Source organism: Scyliorhinus torazame, chromosome 4 (genome assembly GCF_047496885.1).
Source record: "Scyliorhinus torazame isolate Kashiwa2021f chromosome 4, sScyTor2.1, whole genome shotgun sequence".
In the NCBI taxonomy this organism is placed as follows: Eukaryota; Metazoa; Chordata; class Chondrichthyes; order Carcharhiniformes; family Scyliorhinidae; genus Scyliorhinus; species Scyliorhinus torazame.
Window position 1 is genome coordinate 274,216,824 of NC_092710.1, and position 19,503 is coordinate 274,236,326.

Genomic DNA, 19,503 nt, shown 5'->3' on the forward strand with positions numbered 1-19,503 from the left:
AGTCTCCCTCCCGGTTCTAGCATCTGCCGGTTCCCTTTCGACCTTCACCTACCACCCCCACCCTACACCGAACACTGCTCCCCACCCCGACATGGCCTACGCCCCCCCACCCCCTCACCGACCTACAGCGATGAAGCTCCAGACGACGCTCCTGGAGTCAACGAGCCCAACACCCGTGCCCGCAGCGACGAGTTCAACACCCGTGCCCGCAGTGAAACAGAGCTCAGACGATCGCAGCGAATGATCAAGACACCGGACAGACTCGATCTGTGAACCCACTTCACCCCCGCTGGACTTCAATTTTTAACAGAGGGTGAATGTGGTGAATGTATTACTGCTACCATTCTCCATTGTATTGCAATTACATTGTATTGTATTAGGTTGATGCCCTTGTGGGCTCTGCCTATGACTCCGCCCCCTCGGGGGAGGTATTTGGATCTGCAGCCTCCAGGTGGCACTCAGTACACAGCAGTCGCAGGCAGGCACAGACCTAGCTGATTAAAACCACTGTTCACTTCTACTCATCGTCTCGTGTGAATTGATGGTCGCATCACTGCACCAATAGTAAATGGCACAGAATTAACAACAGCTTCACACCTTGTTGCGATCTCAGTTGAGACCCGTGAGTTGGGGACAAACCTGCTGCCCTGTGGGCTTCACCATGGAGAGGAAAACGCAACCCTGCCCTCTGAGGCACTCTCCTCACATAATTCCCAAGACATGCATTCACCCTCTTTTTCCAGACACACAATTCCCCCCCTTCTCAGTCGTGTTCCTGCCTTCCATGGTTCACCTGCCTACCCTGTCTGTCCAGCCTTCACGGCACTCTACCCCATTCGCACACCTCTCACTTTCAGCCGTTGTGCAGCTTGTGTTGCTGACACTCAATATGAGTGACATGATAAACGGTCTCCAAGAAGGGGAACGCAGCGCCGACTGGCCTCAAAATCGAGAATGAGTGACGCTCGCCAGGGGCGTGCCGCTTTCAGTACAGTCATAAAACTGAATGTTCGAATACCTCACTGGCAGGGAACAATTTGGAGGTGGAACATGATTGGAGGGGTGACCTTTTAATGATCATGAATGACATGCTGTGTGCAAAAGGACTTCCCAACATGGTTTTCCAGGAAGCTTGACCTGCCTTTACCGCCTTCAACATCCAGAGACTAGAATTCTGACATTTCATTCTGAAGTTGGGAAACTGGTTTTAGGCCTCACTCCAAATTAAGCTCCCCAGCCCGCTTACTTCCCACTGCTGGTAGGACTGTAAGATTTCACACATTGTATTGAATCAATTGACTTCATCTGGAAAAGCTGTAGGGCTTTAACCCAGGAGGAATGTGCGTATGCCCAAGGGCAGAAAGGAATCTATATATACCCTGAGGAAAGAGAGGGGGAGGGAGGAACAAGAATAATGTAAAGAAAATAATGAAAACAAGACCTGGTGAAAGAGCTCCGCACTATTGTAATTAAGCAACAAAATGCTTGTCAGTTTGGCAAGTTGTTTCCTAATGGTGGGCATTATTTCTGATCATGCCTTCCCTACAACCTACATATGTGTACATCCTAGCAGTTTACTGGACAGTTCCTAGAAGTGGGAATTCAGCTGACCTTTCCCTTCATGAGCTCAATTGCAACATCCCTCATTCCAAACAAGGGATGGAGTGCAGATATTTTCATTTCTTTGGGATATGAAATCACCAGCAAAGCTAGTATTTCCCTTGAGGAGGTGGTGGTGAGCTGCCTTCTTGAACCACCAGTCCATGTGGAGCTGATGTACCCAGAGCACTAGTGGGGTGCAGGTTCCAGGACTTGACCCAGCGACAGTGAAGGAATGGTGATATGGTTCCAAGTCAAGATGGGTGTGTGAACTGAAGGGGTGATTGCAGATGCAGGTGTTACAATCTGCCACCCATGTCCTTAAAGGTAGCAGTGGTCACAGGTTTGGAAGGGCTGTTGAAGAAGCTCCTTTATTAGGGCAAGTTGTGCAGTGCATGTTGTACATCGTATACACTGCTGTCATTGTGTGTCAGCGATGGAGGGAGTGAATGTTTTTTCAAATAAATTTAGAATACCCAATTCTATTTTTATAATTAAGGGGCAATTTAGCATGGCCAATGCACCTACCCTGCACATCTTTTTGGGTTGTGGGAGTGAGACACGGAGAGAATGTGCAAACTCCACACGGATAGTGACTCGGGGCCGGGATCGAACCTGGGACCTCGGTGCCGTGAGGCAGCAGTGCTAACCGCCGTGCTGCCTTGTGGGAGTGAATGTTTAAGGTGGATCGGTACTGATTAAGTATGCTGAGGTTGAACTTCTCAAATATTGTTGGAACTGAACTCATCCAGATTAGTGGAGAGTGTTCCATCGCAGGTCTAGTTTGTGCTTTGTGACCTGTGACTTGATCCTCATGGTCGCTATGGCTTATTCGTTTGCTATCAATGGTCACCCAATTTACTTTTGGTAAGCATTAACCAACTTTAGTTACCTTTTAGCGATAGTCTTTTAGTTTGCTATTCTTCTAATATTGTCCTGAATACAGTACCATTGGAAAGTTACTGAGGGGAGTTTGCACCTGCACAGTTTAAACTCAATACAGAACCCACTTGGCTTTGAAATCAATGGAAAATGAAGCCCCAGTTCTATGAATAAAGACCTCTGGAAGGGAGAATATTAAAACTTAGATTGATTTTTCAAAATCATTAACCTCATTAACTTGGTTGCGGATGCATCAGCTGCTGATTTTATTTTACATTAGTCTGGTTGTTTGAAGTGTTGGCCCAGATTCTCTCTTAAGTATTGACTTGATTTGTGAGAATTACTGCAACATAGGCAATGCTATTAGATTACCATGTGTCTTTGTTTTGTATTTGTTTATCTTTCCAGAATTTACTGATTGTGGTGTCCTGACTCTTGATGTGCAAGCTTTGAATTAGTTCCAGTACGACACACAATGCAGATGTGCTGATCGGACTGTGGAATGAAAGCTTGGATTTAACTCTCAGCATCTGTGGCAGTTAAAATTACGCTGTCCTTCATTAATAAGTTAACGAGTTCAAATAAAATTCCTTTCTCTATCCATTAGTAGAAGTGCTAACCCACAGTATTACCTTGGCATTTATTTTGAAACAAAGAACAAAGAACAAAGAAATGTACAGCACAGGAACAGGCCCTTCGGCCCTCCAAGCCCGTGCCGACCATGCTGCCCGACTAAACTACAATCTTCTACACATCCTGGGTCCGAATCCCTCTATTCCCATCCTATTCATGTATTTGTCAAGATGCCCGTTAAATGTCACTATCGTCCCTGCTTCCACCACCTCCTCCGGTAGCGAGTTCCAGGCACCCACTACCCTCTGCGTAAAAAACTTGCCTCGTACATCTACTCTAAACCTTGCCCCTCTCACCTTAAACCTATGCCCCCTAGTAATTGACCCCTCTACCCCAGGGAAAAGCCTCTGACTATCCACTCTGTCTATGCCCCTCATAATTTTGTAGACCTCTATCAGGTCGCCCCTCAACCTCCTTCGTTCCAGTGAGAACAAACCGAGTTTATTCAACCGCTCCTCATAGCTAATGCCCTCCATACCAGGCAACATTCTGGTAAATCTCTTCTGCACCCTCTCTAAAGCCTCCACATCCTTCTGGTAGTGTGGCGACCAGAATTGAACACTATACTCCAAGAGTGGCCTAACTAAGGTTCTATATAGCTGCAACATGACTTGCCAATTCTTATACTCAATGCCCGGCCAATGAAGGTAAGCATGCCATATGCCTTCTTGACTACCTTCTCCACCTGTGTTGCTCCTTTCAGTGACCTGTGGACCTGTACTCCTAGATCTCTTTGACTTTCAATACTCTTGAGGGTTCTACCATTCACTGTATATTCCCTACCTGCATTAGACCTTCCAAAATGCATTACCTCACATTTGTCCGGATTAAACTCCATCTGCCATCTCTCCGCCCAAGTCTCCAAACAATCTAAATCCTGCTGTATCCTCTGACAGTCCTCATCGCTATCCGCAATTCCACCAACCTTTGTGTCGTCTGCAAACTTACTAATCAGACCAGTTACATTTTCCTCCAAATCATTTATATATACTACAAACAGCAAAGGTCCCAGCACTGATCCCTGTGGAACACCACTGGTCACAGCCCTCCAATTAGAAAAGCATCCTTCCATTGCTACTCTCTGCCTTCTATGACCTAGCCAGTTCTGTATCCACCTTGCCAGCTCACCCCTGATCCCATGTGACTTCACCTTTTGTACTAGTCTACCATGAGGGACCTTGTCAAAGGCCTTACTAAAGTCCATATAGACAACATCCACTGCCCTACCTGTATCAATCATCTTAGTGTCCTCCTCGAAAAACTCTATCAAGTTAGTGAGACACGACCTCCCCTTCACAAAACCATGCTGCCTCTCACTAATACGTCCATTTGCTTCCAAATGGGAGTAGATCCTGTCTCGAAGAATTCTCTCCGGTAATTTCCCTACCACTGAAGTAAGGCTCACCGGCCTGTAGTTCCCTGGATTATCCTTGCTACCCTTCTTAAACAGAGGAACAACATTGGCTATTCTCCAGTCCTCCGGGACATCACCTGAAGACAGTGAGGATCCAAAGATTTCTGTCAAGGCCTCAGCAATTTCCTCTCCAGCCTCCTTCAGTATTCTGGGGTAGATCCCATCAGGCCCTCGGGACTTATCTACCTTAATATTTTTTAAGACACCCAACACCTCGTCTTTTTGGATCTCAATGTGACCCAGGCTATCTACACACCCTTCTCCAGACTCAACATCTACCAATTTCTTCTCTTTGGTGAATACTGATGCAAAGTATTCATTTAGTACCTCGCCCATTTCCTCTGGCTCCACACATAGATTCCCTTGCCTATCCTTCAGTGGGCCAACCCTTTCCCTGGCTACCCTCTTGCTTTTTATGTACGTGTAAAAAGCCTTGGGATTTTCCTTAACCCTATTTGCCAATGACTTTTCGTGACCCCTTCTAGCCCACCTGACTCCTTGCTTAAGTTCCTTCCTACTTTCCTTGTATTCCACACAGGCTTTGTCTGTTCCCAGCCTTTTAGCCCTGACAAATGCCTCCTTTTTCTTTTTGACGAGGCCTACAATATCTCTCGTTATCCAAGGTTCCCGCAAATTGCCGTATTTATCCTTCTTCCTCAGAGGAACATGCCTGTCCTGTATTCCTTTCAACTGACACTTGAAAGCCTCCCACATGTCAGATGTTGATTTGCCCTCAAACATCCGCCCCCAATCTATGTTCTTCAGTTCCCGCCTAATATTGTTATAATTAGCCTTCCCCCAATTTAGCACATTCATCCTAGGACCACTCTTATCCTTGTCCACCAGCACTTTAAAACTTACTGAATTGTGGTCACATGCAACAGAATTTATTAATATGCCTGTGAGAAGTGCAATTTGGTACAACATTCATCGAATGATTGCTACAGTTGGTCAGGAAACTCGAGGGAATGTCTTGTCTAAACAAAATTTCTAAACAAAAGAAAATGTTCATAAAAATTTCTTATAACAAACGTGGCCATTTAGAAATTCTCTGGCTACTTAGTCCAGTGAAATCTCCAATAATGTGAAGTCATTATTGAAATGAGAGCCGTGAAATTGGAAAAGCCCACGGCACGGTGGCACAGTGCCTCACAGTGCCGAGGACCTAGGTTCGATCCCAGCCCCAGGTGTCACTTTCTGTGTGGAGCTTGCTCATTCTCCCCGTGGGTCTCACCCCCACAACCCAAAGATGTGCTGGGTAGGTGGATTGGCCACGATAAAATTTCCTGGTTGGAAAAGTTTTTGTAAATGACATTGGAAAAGCCTGGGAGCCACTCAGGAAATCCCCTAGCCAGGAAGCCTCTGGCCAGGAAAACATGAGGGGCTGGATTCTCCGTCCCGCCGCACCCGTTTTCTGGTGAGGTGCACCCCAGTCGGCATTGGGATCCTCGTTCCCGGCAGCTGGGCAATGGGTTTTTCCATTGTGGGCACCCTCTCGCCATCGGAAAATCAGTGGGTGTGAGTGCACTGCCGACGAAACGGAGGATCCCGCCGGCAAAGAATCCAGCTGCTGGTTCCACAATCTTGTAACTGCCAATCCCATTGCTCTTTTCTTGAGATGAGTCCCACAGCCATTTTTTAAATTCATTCACAGATATGAGCATCATTGGCTAGATGCAGGTGACAGTGAGCTGCTCCTTCACAACCAGCATGTTTGCTCATCCAGTTCAGAGGTCAGTTTGAGCCCACATTGCTGTGGGTTTGAAGTTACAAAGAGGCCAGACCAGATAAGTTCCTCATCTAAAGAACATTACAGTTATTTGCTGTTCATAGTAGGGTGACCAGAGTTTGAAAAAGTCAAAAGCAGGGCACATTGAAAAGACGTGGGAAGGTGGGGCTCCATTACGTTGGTTGACCAATGGAAGGATTTTGTGGGAGGGATAAATGGAGGCTAACGGTCATGCGATGTGTCCAGTCAGAGTTGGCAACCCTATTAAGACACCCAGGGCGGGCCGGAGAATCGCCAGGGACGGCCGCAAATCGCAGAGAATTGGCGCAGGCGCGGTTGGCGCGGTGCCGGTCGGAGGCCGCTCTGCGGAGCCCCACCGGCGATTCTCAGCCCGGGATGAGCCGAGCGGCCGTACAAAAAAACCTGAGTCCCGCCGGCGCCGTTCACACCTGGTCTTACCCGGCGAGACCTCGGCGTGAATGGATCCAGGGGCAGCCTGGTGGGGGGGGGGGAGGAGGGTCCGATCCCTGGGGGGGGGGGTGCTTCCGCTGTGGCTTGGCCTGCGATCCGGTCCTACTGATCGGCAGGCCGGCCTCTCGGTCTGGGGGCCTCTTGTTCCGCGACAGCCCCTGTAGCCCTACGCCATGTTGCGTCGTGGACGGCGTGAGTCGCTCCAGTGCCGTGCTGGCCCCCTGTAGGGGTCAGAATCGCTGCTCCTGAGGCCATGTGATGACGTTTACGATGGTGTCAACACTTCGCCTCAGGATCAATAGCACAATTGCTTCACAGCTCCAGGGTCCCAGGTTCGATTCCAGCTTTGGTCACTGTCTGTGCGGAGTCTGCACATCCTCCCCGTGTATGCGTGGGTTTCCTTCGGGTGCTCCGGTTTCCTCCCACAGTCCAAAGATGTGCAGGTTAGGTGGATTGGCCATGATAAATTGCCCTTCGTGTCCAAAATTGCCCTTAGTGTTGGGTGGGGTTACTGAGTTATGGGGATAGGGTGGAGGTGTTGACCTTGGGTAGGGTGCTCTTTCCAAGAGCCGGTGCAGACTCGATGGGCCGAAGGGCCTCCTTCTGCACTGTAAATTCTATGATAATCCATGATAATCTCGGACCCCAATTTTTGAAGACAGCTGTTACAAACCAGAGACTTTTATTTCAATGATATTTCTGCCTCATGTTCTTGAAAAAACTGATTGAAGGCTTATTTTATCACAGCATCCCAGAATTTTCTATTCCATTCGAACTTTATTGTGCAATGCACAATGGTAAGATCAAGCTTCACTGATTTTCATATGCACACTGGGCTCGAACAATCAATGTTTTCAGCTATAAGGTGGAATTTAAATAGCGAATATACACCAGGTGTGGGTATGGGGGCCCCCTGCTAGAGCCGGCGGTGGGAGGGTTGGGGGGGTGGGGTGGGGTGGGGGTGTCGAGCTGCTGCGGTGACCCCCCCATTGGATGGGCGGTGACAAGGCAAGGGGTGCCATTACCGCAACCATCTTGCTGCGCACCCACTGACCACCCACCTTGGGCCCTGGTTCTGCAGAGTGACACTGGCTGAATGGGTGAACCCCCACCTACACCCGCACCCCACCCTCCGCCACACGGAGACCTTTATGCCAAGGCGGCTCAATACATCCACATCAATGTGGACCGAGCGCACCAAGATACCCCGGCAATGGGATTTGCTGCCATCGCTGGGAAGACTCCGGGTTCACCGACTGGGGCGGGGGTGGGGGGGCCATACTACTGTGTGGGGGCCGTGGGTTGGCAGTAACAGCGAGTCTGGTCCATGGGATGGAGGCTGATGACAACCCGCTCTGCGATGAGCTCTGATGTGCCACATCATAAGCCAACATCTGACTCCTGCCCACAGGAGCACGTTCTATCGTCCGTCAAACGGTGTGTTGAAGGTGCAGAGCCTTCTGCTGGACTCATCCAGCTGGATTTGCCAGAATCCAAGTGACGCATCTAACTTTGTGAAAAACCGTGCATGTGCCATCTCACTGGTGAGTTCCTCCTGCTTCGGGATGGGGTAGTGTTCTCGCATTATATTCTGGTTGAGGTCCTTGGGATGCGCAGGTCTCCAGAGGGTTTTTTAACCACCACCATCGAGCTGACCCAGTCAGTCGGTTCGGTTACCCTGGAAATGATCCCCTGCTGCTGCAGCTCTTTGAGCTGTTCCTTCAGGCGCTCCTTCAGCGGAGCCGGGACCCGGCGTGGTGCATGGACCACTGGCTTGGCATCAGTCGCAATAGGATCTTGTACCGATATGGCAAAGTGCCCATCCGTTCAAACACATCTGGATACTGAGCGAGGATGTCGTCAATGCCAGCTTGAAGATCCACGTTGGAGGATGTCGTTGAATAAACCCGCTGCACCAGGTTTAGCTTTTTGCAGGCATGCGCGCCCAGTAGGGATGCCCTGTCCGGCTTGACAATTTCAAACCTTAGCTGTGCATGGATACTCCGGCTGGAGACGAGTAGATGGCAGGACCCCAGTGCCGTGATGGCATTACTGTTACAGTCCAGGAGCTGGCAGGCAGCTGGAAGGACCTTGGGGGGCTTCTTGATGCATTTGAAGTCTGCCTGTGAGAGGAGGTTGGCAGAAGCACCTGTGTCCAGCTTGAATTGGATGGAGCTGCGGTTGACCTGCATCACCGCACGCCATTCGTCCTCCGAATCCACAGCGAAGATGGACTGAATGCGAGATGAGTTAGATGTGGCATGTTCACATGTGGTATTGATGCCCACTCGATAGGTGGACTCCAGGCATCGTCCTCTGGATCCGTTGTACTGCCAGGATTAGAATCCTGTAATCGTCTTTGTACATTCTGGAATTGGGAGCGCTGGCCTCTGACTGGTGGTGCAGACCTGCACAAGGCTGCATAGTGGCCTGGCTTCCCACAGTTTAAACATCACCTGCCTCTTGCAGGGCAGTGTTTCTTTAAGTGGGCGTTGCCGCAGTTCGGACACGTCATGACGTTGGCGTCGTGACGCGGTGTACGTCATCGCACGTGCGCAGTGTGGGTGTCGGCAGCTTCATTATCCCGTTCGCATCGCGCACGAGTGGGGCTCCGGGAAAAGCGCGCGAGATGGCCGCTGTCTTCAATGCTGAGGCGCTGCATCCGGGAGATGGCCTGCACACTCCCTGCCTCGTGGGAGGCAAGTTTTTCATTTTCAGCCAATTTGTGTTGGGAATGCCGATTCTTTGCGTGCTCGTGCACTGCATGTTTCAATCGCGACTGGCAGGGTCATATGCTTGATTTTTTAAGAGCTGCTCCCTCAGAGGATCAGAGTGAACTCCAAACACGATTTGGTCTCTGATCATGGAGTCAGCAATATCACCAAAGTTGCAGGACAAAGCTAGCAGGCGGACCCTCGAGGTCTGAAGCTTCGATGTACAGCAGAAACTTTTGCTTGAATATCCGCCAGTTGGCACTGAGATTGCCGGAGGTCCTGAGCTGGTGAGGAGCCTGAATCTTCTCCATGGTGCCGGGATACATTTGCTGGTCGTCATGGAAAGGACTGAGGTAAGCCACCTTAACTTAGTAGTCTCCTGGTATCATGTCGTGTTAGGTACACTGGCTGCAACTGGATGCAGCTTAGATCAGAAAGATACTCCAGACCTTGAAGTTAGTTCAATCAGGTTTATTGAACTAATAGCACAGTTAGCACAGTTCTCTGTGAGTGCGACTCTCTGCTAACGTAAGTGTGGTTACTCTGTCTGACTGAACCAGACTAGCTCTTAGCCACGTGGTGGAGGTGTGAGATTGTAACAACACCCTTGACTGACTCTCTAGATGTTTATCAGTGGAAAGAGGCAGAATGCGAGTGCCTCGTGTCTTTTATAGTCAGATCCCACCCCTGAGTGTCCTGCCTGCATATTGGTCGTGTCCTGTTCTCTGTGTCCATTAGCTGCTTGTCTGTATATCATTATGTGTGTGTCCGCATATCTTGACAGTTCCCATCATGTAGCTGAGGTGGAGACAGTCGGGGGGAGGGTGGGGACAGTCGGGGGGAGGGTGGGGAGCCCAGCCCACCCAAAATGACTGCCCATTCGCCCTCCCCATCTCCCTGGCCGGCCCAGGCTAGCCCACCCCCACACCGTGGCAGGTTGTAACAGTGGTAACAGGTGTTTAATATGAACAAATATCTGCAGGCTTTTGCCCTAGATCCTACAACTAAACTGTGCCCTGTATCCGCGGCAACTTAACTGGTGTCTAACTTTCTGGCCTTACGGTCCCTAACACTACATCTTGGTGCTTCCCCAGACGGTACAGCAGGAGTGGAGACGGCTTGCTGAGACTCCTGCCCTGCGACAAGGGTCCCTGTTGGTGCGCATCCCCTGGGGCGGCCACAACTGGATGGTCCCGGCTGCTTCTCGGGTGTCCCGGTTGATGTGGTGCCACCCTGTTCTGCCCGCTGCCCACCAGGGACAGAAGGGGGGAGTCCGAGGTGCTGTGCTGTTCCGGCACCTCCCCTGCGGGAGTCACCGGCACGGGCCCCAGCACCTCCTCCTCCCTCGGGTGGCCAATGGCCCCCGGGCTACTCTATGGAATGGGGATGCGACCGGAGCTAGCCCTGAGGCTCCCCACCAGCTGGAGGCCAGCTTAGGTCTCGACCAGGGTCATCCTCCGACCCGAGCTCCGGCGTCTCCTGAGTCTCGGACGATGGGCTGGTGTCCGAGCTGACATCCCTGTCACTGCTCGGCTCATGGGAGGAGGACGGGAGGGGCCCCAGCTGTGGCACTGGCTTGGGGTGGGGATGTCAGGCGGACCCGTCCAATCTCCAGCAAGTCCTGCAAGACACAAGACAAGACACATGAGTAGACGACGGGCCGGGGGGGGGGGGGGGAGGGGGGGGGGGGGGGGGGGGGGGGAGGGGGGGGGCGGGGGGGGGGGGGGCTGTGGGTAGGACTGGAGGTGGTGGGTGAGAGTGGGGGTGAGGGTGGTGTGAGGGTGAGGGTGCTGTGGGGCGGGGGTTGACACGTAACCTGGGGAACAGCAACTAAGCGGGGTCTCACGCGGCCTAACTCCACCTCGGTGACCTCACTTTCCTTCGGTCTACCGACCAGGTCCAGGGCCCTCTGCTCTGCCACTGTGAGGGACTGCAGGTCCAGCAGTCCCTCTCCTATCTTCTCCCGCTCCAGGCGGTTATGCGCAGCCTTCTGCTGGAGTGAGGGGGGGGGGGGGGCAATCAGAAAACAGCAATGTAAGACAGTCCGGGGGGGGCTTGCTGATGGCCTCAGTGGTCAGGTCAGCCGGCCATGGCAGCCGGTATTGGTGTCGACATGTGGTGTAGGGCAGGGGTGCGGCCACCCTCGGGTGAGGGGGCGATCGCATTACGGGAGTTAGTGTCAGGGGCACAGTGCTGCTTACTCACCCTGGCCTCCCTGAGGAGGCCGTGCAGTTTTTCCGGCACCACTGGCCGGTCCGGATGGTATTGCCCACTACGTTGACAGCTTCTGCCACCTGCACCCAGGCACAGCGAACGGCGGCGGTTGGCTACCTCCTTCCCGGGCCGGGGTACAGGGTCATCTGCCGTGCCTCCACCACATCCAAGAGAGTCTCAAGCTCAGCATCGGTAAACCTCGGGACTGCTCTCCTCGCTGCCATCTTGTTGGCTGGGATGGTGTGTGTGGGGAGTGAAGTGTGTCTACGCGGCTGCATCTTGTCAGCCTCCTGAGTGTCAAACGCAGAACCGGGGAATCTGCCACCGTTTCTCATTGGAATCGATAGTGTTCCACGTGGCTGAAATGGAGAATCCCACCCAGGATCTTTCAATGAGAAGTTTGGTTGAACGTGTCGCAGCTCAAAGAACTTGTCTGCCATCTTTCTCAGTACTGATTTGTGGTTACCATGCAACTACCTCTTAAAGTACAACTTGCAGTTGGTGGATGCAGCAGTCAATCATCTGTTATTACTAATTGGCACACTCCCAGCTACCTCCCAGGCGGTAATCGGTTCAAAAATAGGACATGATGAGGCTAAATTGCCACCCTGACCTTTTATCAATTATCCCCCAAAACTCCTAGAAATCAGTGCCTATCTACCTGCTGTTCTCTGGCTCGCCCCTTCTGGCCTCCGGTGCTCCCTCATTAGCCTCTGACTCTTCCGCACTGGCTCCTGGATCCCATCGGCTCTCCCCCACTGGTCTCGTTATGCATTCTTGGCTGAGCTCAGAAATCCACTAGAATGCTGAAATACCTGAACCCAAGGAAAATCATTGCTTGACAGATAACTCTGACTCTTTGATCTCTGTTGTCAATCATAAAAAGCTTACCTACACAAGATAAAGAGGTTTCAAGTTCTTTCAAGCTTTCAAGCAATTTCAGCTATTGACATTTTAAAGAGCCTGTATGATTGACACTTTTTTAACCTGTAGTAAAAGAAATTTGTTTTGTAAGAAAGCAGAAAGTTATCAATGAATGACTATTTTTAGAAAAGCTTTCTTGATAAATCCTATTGCCACTACCATGTTGATATGCTATCAATAAACACACGACGTGTGATGAACGTAACTTAGACATTAATACACTAAACAGCAAGCCTCCTGTCTCTGGACCCGAACTGGGTCAGAGGCGGAAACTTGCCACCTTTGTACATAAGCCTGAGGGGAGGAGCCACAGGTGGAGCCAGCCTGGACAAGCCCAGGCATGTACAATACAGCACAATGCCATACAATGCAATACCGTGGTTTACCACATTCACCCCCTGTTTAAGAAAAGAGTCCGGCTGGGGTGAAGTGGTCTTAAAGGTCAAGTCTGTTGGGGGCCTTGACCTTCCACCGTGATCGCCTCAGTCCCGGCTGTGGTGTGGGCACCAGTGTCGAGACCTGCGCGTCCGGAAGTGTGTTTTCTTCTTCTTCACCCAGATGTTGAGTCGGTGAAGGGGGGGCGGTGTATGGGCAGAGGTGGTGGTGATGGTCACTGGGGAACCTGCAGATGCCAAATCTCGAAGGGAGACTGTGTCCTGCCGCCCGTCCTGGTGTGCCACGTAGGCATATTGTGGGTTTGCATGGAGCAGCAGGACCTTCTCGACGGGGGGGTCGGTTTTATGGCTCCTCGCATGCTTCCGGAGAAGGACGGGCCCTGGGACTGCTAGCCAGGATGGGAGCGAGACCCCAGAGTTGGATTTCCTAGGGAAGGCAAACATACGTTCATGAGGAGTCTCGTTAGTGGCTGTACACAGGAGCGACTGGATGGAGTGGAGCACGTCGGAGAGGACGACCTGCCAACGGGAGACTTCTAGACCATAGAGCCAGAAGGACGGCCTTCCAGACCGTCGCGTTCTCCCTCTCCACCTGTCCGTTTCCTCGGGGGTTATAGCTGGTCGTCCTGCTGGAGCCGATGCCCATGCTGAGCAGTAACTGACACAACTCGTCGCTCATAAAGGAGGAACTCCGATCACTGTGGATGTAGGCGAGGAACCCGAACAGGGTGAAAAGACTGTGCAGGGCCTTGCTGACGAAGGCAGAGGTCATGTCAGAGCATGGGATGGCGAAGGGGAATCTTGAGTACTCGTCAACGATGTTGAGGAAGTACATGTTACGGTCAGTGGAGGAGAGGGGCCCTTTGAAGTCGATGCTGAGACGCTCAAAGGGGCTGGAGGCCTTTACCAGGTGTGCTCTGTCTGGCCGATAGAAGTGCGGTTTGCACTCCGCGCAGACCTGGCAGTCCCTGGTCATGGTCCTGACCTCCTCGATGGAGTAAGGCAGGTTGTGAGCCTTGTGAAGTGAAAAAAATGGGTGACCCCCGGGTGACAGAGGTCATTGTGGAGGGCCCGGAGTCGGTCTATCTGTGTGCTGGCACATGTACCGTGGGATAGGGCATCTGGGGGCTCATTGAGCTTCCCCGGTCGGTACAAGATATCGTAGTTGTAGGTGGAGAGCTCGGTCCTCCACCTCAGAATCTTGTCATTCTTAATCTTGCCCCTCTGTGTGTTATTGAACATGAAGGCAACCGACCGTTGGTCAGTGAGGAGAGTGTATCGCCTGCCGGCCAGATAATGCCTCCAACGTCGCACAGCTTCTACGATGGCTTGGGCTTCCTTTTCGACGGAGGAGTGTCGAATTTCGGAGGCATGGAGGGTACGGGAGAAGAAAGCCACGGGCCTGCCCGCCTGCTTGAGTGTAGCGGCCAGCGCAAAGTCCAACGCATCGCTCTCCACCTGGAATAGGATGGTTGGTGAGGGAGTGTGAGGGGTGTAGAGGGTGCTGAGGTTTTTTAATTACAATCAGAACAAAGTCCGACAGCATGAAGACAAATCTTTCAAACAGCCCTCCTTCACACCCCCTAGCTGCCCCCAAAGATTTTCTGGTGTCAGCAGGCTGAACTGCAGCGCACATCGGCACACCCCCTCCACCCCCGGAATGAAAATCCCGTCTTTCCGGGCACTTTCTCCCCAGGTGAACGGGTTGAGTAGAGAATTTTTCCAACTCCTGATATCCACCTCAAGGATGAAAATCCAATCCTACAGAGCATTAATCCTACAACGTGATCAATATGTTCCTGTACCCTGGGCTACTTTTCATTACGCTAGTCCCACTGTCTTTCCTGAGGCTGGTTCCACTGCTCCTTCACTTAAGGCGACTAAGTCCCCTATTCAGGCTATTAATCCCACAGAACTGGAATCCCTTGATTTTAGTTAGGCAGCAACTGGAAAATTAAACAGGGAGCAGTAATGGCTGGAGGACACAAGTGCCTTCTTAGGTATATTGTCCCCAGGATCCTATGACTGATATTAAGCATCAGAATTTGCTGGAGAAATAACAGTGAGTTTAATGTCACACAATGTCATTAATATGTAAAACATTCAACAGTTTGATGATTAGCTACAATGTGAGCTGTGAATTACTACAAATTCCTGGATGATTTGTGTTGATCTATAATTAACTTTGTGAATAAAGCAAACCATTACTGACCTCCCCTTCAGTTTCCCACCGACTTTTTGAGTGAAATCCAAGACATGATTCAACAGAAATGAAATAGAGTCCCGTGTCAAGCGCGTTAAGTCGGGTAGCGCCGAGAAACAACCCAGCTATTAAATGTAACTCTGCTTCATTTTGGGGCCCCAGCGAAGAACGCCCCACTGAGACTCATTTCCTGCACTAATGATCTCTGCTCACCAGTACAGGAAGAGATCGGGGCACCACTAAATGGCCCCCCAATCTCTAGACTCCTCCCTCCACTGCGGCCTCCAGCATGCCCCAACTCACCTATAACGGGGTTATTGAGCAAATCGCACCCCACCCAGCGATCACCCGGGCCCAATCCCCGGTGCAGGCAAAATCCCTGCCAGGCTGGAAGTGCCAGGGTGGCATCTGGGTGGCAGTGCCAGTGTGTCCAGGTGGCACTTCCAAGAAGAAGGCCATTCAGTCCATCAAATCTGAACCTGCCCGCCAAAAGAGCATGCTACCCAGGACCCTGCCCTATTCCCATAACCCCACCTAACCATTTGGACACTAAGGTGCAATTTAGCATAGCCAATCCACCAAGCTGGCAGTCCCACAGTGCCCAGGTGTCACACGGGGTGCTAGGGTGCCACCCTGTCCAGAGGCCGACCACCCGAGGACTTCCGATTGCCTTGGACAAGCCCCTAAGTGCCGCTCCCCCTGGTTCACGTTGGTGGACAAATGGCGCTTGCTCGGGGTCTCCGCAACGTGGGGATTTAATCCCGCGCCTTGGGAAATTCTGTCGAGAGCATATTCAAGTAAGCCTGACTGCACACTTGAAGCTGCAAATCTGGGTCATGCCTATTGTGGTGGGGATCCATTTGGAAAGTCTCTCTTGTGTGATTTACCGGTCGCATCACGTCCCAAATCAAGTTGATTGATTGATTGATATTTATTGTCACATGTCACATGTCACAGTGAAAAGTATTTTTCTGCGGCCAAGGGAACATACACAGTACGTACATAGTAGACAAAAGAATAATCGACAGAGTACACTGTCAATGGTACATCAACAAATAGTGATTGGTTACAATGCGAAACAAGGCCAATAAGAGCAGCATAGGGCGTTGTGAATAGTGTTCTTACAGGGAACAGATCAGTTTGAGAGGGAATCGTTGCGGAGTCTAGTAGCTGTGGGGAAGAAACTATTCCTATTTCTGAATGTGCGGATCTTCAGATTCTGTACCTTCTGCCTGATGGAGGGGTTTGGTAGAGGGCAAAGCCTGGGTGTGAGGGGTCTCTGACAGTGCTGTCTGCCTTTCTGAGGCAGTGGGAGGTATATACAGAATCAATGGGAGGATGACAAGTTTGTGTTATGCATTGGGCTGAGTTCACCACACTTTGCAGTTTCTTGCGATCCTGGACCGAGCAGTTGCCATACCAAGCTGTGATGCAGCTGGATAGGATGCTCTCTATGGCACATCTGTAGAAGTTTGTGAGAGTTGATGCAGACATGCCAAATTTCTTTGGCTTCCATAGGAAGTAGAGACATTGTTGGGCTTTCTGACTGTTACATCAACGTGAGTGGACCAGGACAGACTGTTGGTGATGCTGACCCCCAGGAACTTAAAGCTATCGACCATCTCTACTTCGGAGCCATTGATGTAGACCGGGGGGGGGGGGGGGGTGGTGGTGTCATGCTACGCTTCCTGAAGTCGATGATCAGTTCCTTGGCCTTTCCAACAATTAGAGAGAGGTTGTTTCCGGTACACCATGCAACCAAGTGATCTATCTCCCTTCTGTAGCCTAATTCATCGTTGTTTGAGATACGGCCCACCACAGTCGTATCAGCTGCAAACTTACAGATTGCAGATATATCACACTTATAGAGTGCAGTGCGGCTTTTAGATCGTACCCACAGACCTGTATTCTGTAGTGATATGCCTGTAGATAATATTACATGTACTCAGCAGCGTGACCTCCCACCAGCAGGTGGCCATGTACTCGGCAGTGTGACCTCCCACTAGCAGGTGGTCTCAGACATCAGTCGGGTGACATCTGGCTACCACCAAAAGGTTGTAAGGTGTGCACAAGGACAGTCGCACATAAGGGTAGATTAAGGAGAGTCTAATGTAACTCTGTAATAACTTGGTCTGTACTGAATTCCAATCATGACCATACCACATGTACATTAATAAATCAGCGTCCTGGCTAAGTCACCAGTAGGTCTGTAGAATCATTGCCAGACAAGATCACAGACACAATGGATTCACCCACACTTAGTCGTTTCATAGAATCTATAGAATCCATAGGGTCCCTCCAGTGCAGAAGGAGGCCTTGCGGCCCATCGAGTCTGAACCAGCCCTCCGAAAGAGCACCCTACCCAGGACCCCGCCCTATCCCCATAACCCCACCTAACCTTTTGGACACCAAGTGGCAACTTAGTATGGCTAAGCCACCTGACCTGCACATCTTTGGGCCGTGGGAGGAAACCGGAGCAACCTGAGAATCACCCAAGTTCGGAATCGAACCCGAGACCCTGGCGCTGTGAGGCAGTAGTGCTAACTACTGTTTCACCATGCCGCCTAATGGCTCATTTAAATATGGGAATCATCAAGATTGTGCCGGTACCACTGGTTTGGTGACCTGCGCAAGGTTTCACGGCTCTCCAGCAATGCTCCCCGTGCACCCAGATCATCGCCGGGTGCAACACAGTGGGAAAGGCGCACCCCTGATATTTTGGTTGTGGACTCAATTCGCTCCATCTATCGCACGCTACTTCAACGGTCTCGCAAGTAGCCTTGTGTTGTAGTCTCACCAGGTTGCTACCTCTCCCCAGATTCTCACCACAATGAAGAGGCCCTCCATCATGGCAAAAATTGACAACACTAGATCCCGCCAATGTAACGTCATACCGTGGGGGGTGGGGGGGGGGGGGGTGGGGGGGGGGAGAGACCTGTTATATATATATGGTAATGTATGGTTATGTAACTGGCAGTGGGCAAGGTCAATTGAGCGGGGAAATCCCACCAGCGTTAAAGTTACTTCGAGTATCCCCCCCCACAACTATTCCCACCTGCTGAAAACAGGGGTGTAAAATACCCTCCATAATGTTCAACTACACAAGCCTGCAGCCCTCTTTGTGAGGCACAGAACAAACCTTTACAACATAACATTTGCTATTTGCCTTTATGTGTCATTTTGCAATCTTTTCTTTCTGTACTTGTTCTAACTCTAACTCACCATTTTTGCTTCTAGGTCATCGCTCTGTTTCTTAACCAATCTTTAAGTCTCATTTGTTAAGGAGACACACTCTTGATCCCGTTGTTTAGCAAGCTCCCGGGTGCTTTGTTGCTCTCACTCTTCATTGGGTTAGACTGTACCTAGTTAAGTAGATAAATAACTTTCATCAGTGGAGGTCATGAGTATCTGTTTGAGTGCAGCTCCCTCAGGTCCTCACCAACAATTATAAAATAGGCTAATGTTTGCTGGCAAAATATCAGCTTGCGATTCCAGCAGTACAAATATTTTTTTAATCTGAGATGTGAGGAGAATGTCTAATGGGGAAGGATACACACTCTGAACCCTCGCCCCACACATCCAGCTGGCTGTGAGTCAATTAATTTCTTTAGAATAAGAGAAATATACGGAGCCACAGAGCATAAAAGCAGATAGACACTTCTCTTTCCAGATGTTATTCCAGAGCGTTTCCACTTTTTAAAAAAATCTTGAATTGGAAAGAATCTAGAGTCCCATTTCAATCATTTTAAACTGAAATAATCCTTTCTCATTGCTAGTGCAGATTCAGCCAAAGAAAAAAGGAAGCTGGAATATTCATATCGGGATTTCACCTCATTCCCCCCCTCTCCTCCCTGGTTCCGAAGCTATTTGGCTGACACCTTGCCTGGGTTCAGGAACCTTATGCAACCCAAGGCAACGCTGCTGAGTGCCATAGTTTGCAGCCACTTCAAAAGGCATCATTGAAATGAAGAGTGACAGTGCCATGGAAATTCCAGCGTGCGATCTGCACATTTCAGAGGCATCCTTCCAAGAGTTATGCAGGGGGATCTGTTCAGCCAAACCACGCCGATGAAACCAATGTAGGCCGCAAACCCCTCCTGGGCCCAACTTTCATAGCTCGCTGAGAAAGTCCACCACCACATTCATTTATTTACGAGCCCTCACCATACGTGAATGTACCCTCATTTCAAATGTGATGAGAAATGATTCCTGACGTCTGGGCAGGTTAGGTGGTTTGACCGTGCTAAAATTGCCCCATAGTGTCCGAAGGTGTGCAGGATAGGTAGGGTTACAGGGATATGGCGGGAGAGTGGGCCTAGGTAGTG

General features: G+C 50.7%; 1 long non-coding RNA gene across 1 annotated transcript in view; it reads right to left on the reverse strand.

Annotated features, from left to right (window-relative positions):
* The window catches only part of LOC140411732 (uncharacterized), a 105,321-nt gene that overhangs the window by 27,222 nt on the left and 58,596 nt on the right, over nucleotides 1–19,503 (reverse strand). The window contains exon 3 of the long non-coding RNA XR_011940973.1: nucleotides 18,401–18,540. This is a non-coding gene — a long non-coding RNA (uncharacterized lncRNA). The remainder of the gene's footprint in view (nucleotides 1–18,400; nucleotides 18,541–19,503) is intronic.